The following is a 5,605-nucleotide window of genomic DNA, read 5'->3' on the forward strand; positions in this document are numbered from 1 at the left end:
TTGTCTCTGGCTGCCAACTCATCCTTGATGCGGCCGGATAGCCCCTCCAGGAAGACTCCTCACAGACTGTTGTCTCGCCACCCTACCTCCATAGTGAGGGTGCGGAACTCAATCGCATAATCAGCCAAGGACCGTGGCCCCTGTTGTAACTGCAGGAGTTCCAACATAGCTGTTGACAGCCATGCAGGCTCATCAAACACTTGCTTGAAATTAATTACAAATTGTTGCAAGTTATTCAACAGAGGATCATTGCACTCCCACATGGGCGAGGCCCAACTCAGCGCCTTACCATCCAGTAAAGACAAAATGTAGGATACCTTCATGGAATCAGAAGGAAACTGGCTTGGCAGGAGTAAAAATCATACATAGCATTGGTTCAGGAACCCTCGGCAGCCCTTGGCATCACCTGAGTAGCAAGGTGGAGCGGGTAGCTGAGTAGCTGCGGTAACTCCCAGAACAGGTACCAGAGGGTGCACGGGTGGTGTCTCTGGAGGCATAGCATCCAAGTGGTTAGCCAACCTCTCAATGATAGCTGCTAGGACGTCCAGACAATGCTGCTGCTGCTGTAGATGTTGAGCCGTTCCAGGAATGGCTTGAAGTCCCGAAATGTCTGCTGGGTCCATGGCCTTGCAAACTGTTAGTGCTGGAGTTGTGGACCCTTGGGCCGGCCGTGTGGATGAAGAATGGAAGAACAACGAAAATCTGCAACGATGAATGGCTGGGTGGTGGCACGGAGCCGGGAGACCAGGCAGGCGCTTCACCCTAGGAAGCCCGCGGTCCCCCCGGGAGGAACCCGTGACGACCCGGATCACTGGGACTTAGGAGCGGTCTCCTGGAGCAGACTACAATCAGGTGGAATAGTCTGAGGTCAAGGCTGGCAGCAGATGAGGAAACCAAAGACGTACCAGATCAAATACCAGGGAGTCAGTCCAAAGATCAGGGAAGCTGCAGCAGCAGACAGGAACTGAAGCTGAAGCAGAGAGAGGCTCAGGAGCTGGATCAGGAACACGGAAGCTGGATCAGGAGCATTGAAGCAAGGCAACTAGTAACTCCGAAGAGTGAACTCTGTTGCAAGGTAAAGTCTTCAGTCAGACGCCGGGTTTAAATATCCTGCCGACGTCTGACGTCATCTTGGGGGCCGGCTGCGGTTTCGTGCCACTGCACCTTTAAATGGCTCTTCTTTGTGCATGCGTGTGCCTAAGGGGGCGGAGCTTGGGGAGCGGAGCTCAGCGGCATCTCCCTCGTGGAGACGCTGCCACGGAGAAGCCTGAGAAGGCCTGGAAAACGCCGAGCCTTGTCGCGGGACTTGTGGCAGAGAAAAGGTAAGGACCCAGTCGCGAGTCCAGCAACCAGGACTGCAACATGATTGCTGTAGCATATATCTAATGGAGCACTTAATTATCTTCTATAAACAAACACATTTACCTCCTACGATCTAGGGGTTGCAGACATTTAATGTTCTCATGTGAAGAATTGTAGTTAGTAATAGCCTTATTACACTGAATAGATACCTGCCTTTCTCATGTAACAATGGTACCTTTTCTGCAGTGCGTTCTGAGAGGAGCCTCAATCCGGCTCTCTCACCTCATTAAACCATTTACAACTCACTCAGATTAACCTGAACAGGTTCATCTGGGCCTGTTTCGCCTTATTGCAATCCGGGTTTCCTTCAAACTACATTTCCATGCATGCAATAGGGCAAAACCCAGACTCTGATGGAGGTGCTAATCCTAACCTCAAAGAGTGAAGAAATGCCAGAAGAGTCTTGGTTTGCACGCAGACACACACACATTTTAACCTGTTTGGGTCTCATCAGTGCAACAGAGCCCTTGAGTTGTAATTGGAAACACAAAGCACTCTGGGAGAGTAAATTATAGCCCAGTATGGGTGACCTGACAGAGAAGGCAGCTACAAATGTGCCTCTGCAAAGTCCTTTCCAAGCTCTTCCTAAAAACGGTGCTGTGCTGACTGGGTGCAGATCCAGTTTCTGTACATGAGGCAGGTTGCACTCCTGACGCTGGCATCAGTCAGGTAGGCACAACCTGATTCCTGTGAAATGCTAAACCTGCAACAGACAGGAAAACCACTGTTAGGGAGAGCATTAAGTAAGTAAAAAAAGTTAAATAATGTGTACTGAACATTGGCAAAGGAGAACTAAAAGTAAAAATGTAGAAACATGCAAAAGTAAACACTGTTTCCAGGCTTTCTTCTCAGGAAAGAACAAACAAGCGGCCATCTTGCGCACCGGTTCTGATCGCTCCAGATACCGTACTAACAGCCTACTGATGTTTAAGTGGCATAGGAGGCGGTAGTCTTCTGAGTCCTTGTGTCTACCTAGGGGCGGTAAGGAAATGGACGGTTCAGGTGAAACTTCGAGACTACCTTTGGCAAGAAGGAAGGAACAGTGTGAAGCTGCAACATTCCTGGAGTCAACTGGAGGAACGGCTCCGAACATGTCAGCACCTGTAGTTCAGAGATGCAGTGAGTGAAAATAGCCTTCAAAGGTAGCAGGCATGGGATTTTATTTGTTTATAAAATTTCTACCAACTTAATCATACAGTTCTTAGTTGTAATCTTTTTATTGACAAAAGAAAAAATAACGATACAACCGTAAACAGGTAAGTACAAGTTAACAAGTCTGAGAAACATCAAACATCACAGACATGATTAAAGCAAGTATAACAGTAACATGAAATTCAGCTGAGAATATTCACCAATATGATAAGAACACAACTAATATTGGAAAGGAAGGGAAAAAATATAGAAGGAAAGGAGGATTAAGGAAGAGGAAGAAGAAACCATGGGAAGGTCTAAATCAGGATGAGCACCCTTTAAAATGACCATGGCGTAGGAAATTGGTAACGAAAGGAGGAGAAGGGATGAAATTTTGCCCAAACATGCTTCCAAAAAGTAGCTAGTATCGGGCAAGAAAAAAGCATGTGTTCCAGATTGGCCTTGTCATTAGTACAGGACCAGCATTGATGGGACGGGAGAAGTTTGGCTCTATGTAACTTCCACGGGGTCCAGAGAGCTCTATGCATTATGAAAAAAGAAGTTTGGGAGAGGCTGGTAGATAAAGAAACACGGATGGAGGAGGACCAAAGGTATTTCCATGCCCCCATAGAAGGTTCAAGTTGAAGGTCCATGGACCATACGGCTTTTAAAGCTGAGGTAAGAGAGGGCTTCACAAAGCTTCTAAGCACTTTATAGATTTTGGAGGCAAGATGACCTTTAGATCCCTGTTCATCAATAAGAGAGGCTAAACTGGGTACCTGTCCCAGGAGCAAGTGCGAGAGATTAAAAGCTTTAAGCGCCTCCCGGAGTTGGAGCCAAGCATAGAATTGAGTAGAAGGGAGGTGATGTGACAATTGGAGCGAGGAGAAGGGAACAACACGCCCATCCGAGACAATGGAGGAGAGAAACCAAAGTCCTCGGGATTGCCATATAGACCAGTGTGGAGAATGGCCATCTATCTTGATCTTAGGGTTACCCCAAATGGGGGAGAAACAAGAATTGGACCAAGTAGGTTGGCCTGGGGGACAGGAAGTATCAAATTCCTGAAGTGCCCTGTGCAAAGTTGTTAAAATCCCACTTCGCTTTAGACGGGGAGGGAGGGTCATGCCAGGGAATGCAGAGGGAGGTAAAGGATGAATAAGAGAGAGCTCAATAGGGAGCCAGCTAGGAGTATGAGTCGAGGATTCCGTGTAACTTAACAAATGGGAGCCCTGTTGGAGAACAAAGGACAAGTGGTATGTACGAAAATCAGGAAAATTAACTCCCCCATTAGCTTTATCTGCCTTAAGTTTACGCAAAGCTATTCTCGGGGCCTTCTTGTTCCAAAGAAAGGCGAGCAAGAGGCGGTCGACGGTACGGTAAAAATCAGTAGAGAAAAAAATCGGAATCATAGACAGTACAAAGGTAATTTTTGGAGCCAAAACCATCTTGATGGTGTCCAATCTACCCCACCATGTGAGGTGCAATGGAGACCATTTAAGAACAATTTCTTTCACCTGATGAAGGGTAGCGTCCTCACTTCTCTGAACGGTTTCCAGAGGATCAGAGAAAAACTTAATGCCAAGATATTTTAATCCCTTCTTAGCTTTTTGGATACAAAAAGAGGAAAAATCCAGTGTGTGAGAAAAATTATTTAATGGGAGAAATTCAGTTTTGCTCCAGTTTACTTTGTAACCAGAAATTGCAGAATAATCTGCAATGAGGGTAAACAATTGAGTAAGTGAGTGGTCAGGGTTAGTGAGAAAGAATAAGACATCGTCTGCATAGGCTGACAACTTATACTCAGCAGAGCCAATACGAACCCCAGTAATGGACTGGGATTGACGAACAGCAATAAGTAAGGGTTCCAAAGCCAGATCGAAGAGTAAAGGCGAAATCGGGCACCCTTGTCGAGTACCTCTATGCAAGGGAAAAGGTGGAGAGACCTGCGCATTAACATACAAAGAAGCTGTAGGGGAGGCGTAAATCAATTTAATCCAATCAACAAATTTAGAACCGAAGCCGAATCGAGCCATGGTTTCATAAAGGAAAGGCCATTCTATACGATCAAAGGCTTTTTCAGCATCTAGTGAAACAGCAACAGCTGGTTCAACAGTGGGAAAAAGCGATTCTTGAATATGGAAAAACATTTGGGTATTGTTAGAAATTAGGCGATGTTTGAGAAAGCCAGATTGATCGGTGTGGATGAGGGATCCCAATACTCTGGATAAGCGGGTAGCTAATAATTTAGTGAAAATTTTGTAATCAACATTGAGAAGGGAAATAGGGCGATAATTGGCAGGTAGGGTCGGGTCTCGACCTGGCTTTGGAATTACCACAATTCTAGCATCAGTAAAATTAGCGGAAGCCGAAGCTGGCGAATTGAAGGAGTCAAAGAGATCTAGTAAGTGTGGAGATAAAAGTTTCTTAAACGCATGGTAGAAGTCCGTGCTGAAGCCGTCCGTGCCCGGGGCTTTATTCAGAGAGAGAGACATAGTTGCAGACGATATTTCCTCAAGAGAGAAGGGAGAGTCCAAGAGGCGACGCTGATCCTCGGTTAGGTGAGGGATCGACAGGTCAGCAAAAAAGGAAGTAAAGTCATCTGAAGAGGGGTGGACTTCAGACTGGTACAGTTGAGCGTAGAAGTCACTAAAAGATCGGAGGATATCCTTATCAAGCGTAGAAGAGACACCTTGTGTGTTAACCAGCTCGATAACGCGAGAACGATCAGATTTTTTCTTGAGGTACGAGGCAAGTAGCCTACCACATTTATTGCCTTCCGAATAGTAATGAGCCTTGGAGTGAAATAAATGCAACTGGACTTGTGAGGTTAGGAGACGATTATATTCATATCTAGCAGTTTGAAGCTGTGCAAGTGTGCACGCTGTAGGTGATGTAATATGGGATCGTTCGAGCTCCGCAGCACGGTTTTGGAGATCCTGGAGAGCTTGTCTTTGAAGTCGACGTCTGTATGCAGCATAACTTATAATTTCACCTCTGATAGTAGCCTTATATGCTTCCCACAAGAGAGTTTGAGATGAGACAGAACCACGGTTGTCTGAAAAAAATTGTGTCGTTTTCTCGGAAACCAGTGCCAGAAAGTCCGGTTCTG

Source organism: Rhinatrema bivittatum, unplaced genomic scaffold, assembly GCF_901001135.1.
Source record: "Rhinatrema bivittatum unplaced genomic scaffold, aRhiBiv1.1, whole genome shotgun sequence".
NCBI lineage: Eukaryota > Metazoa > Chordata > Amphibia > Gymnophiona > Rhinatrematidae > Rhinatrema > Rhinatrema bivittatum.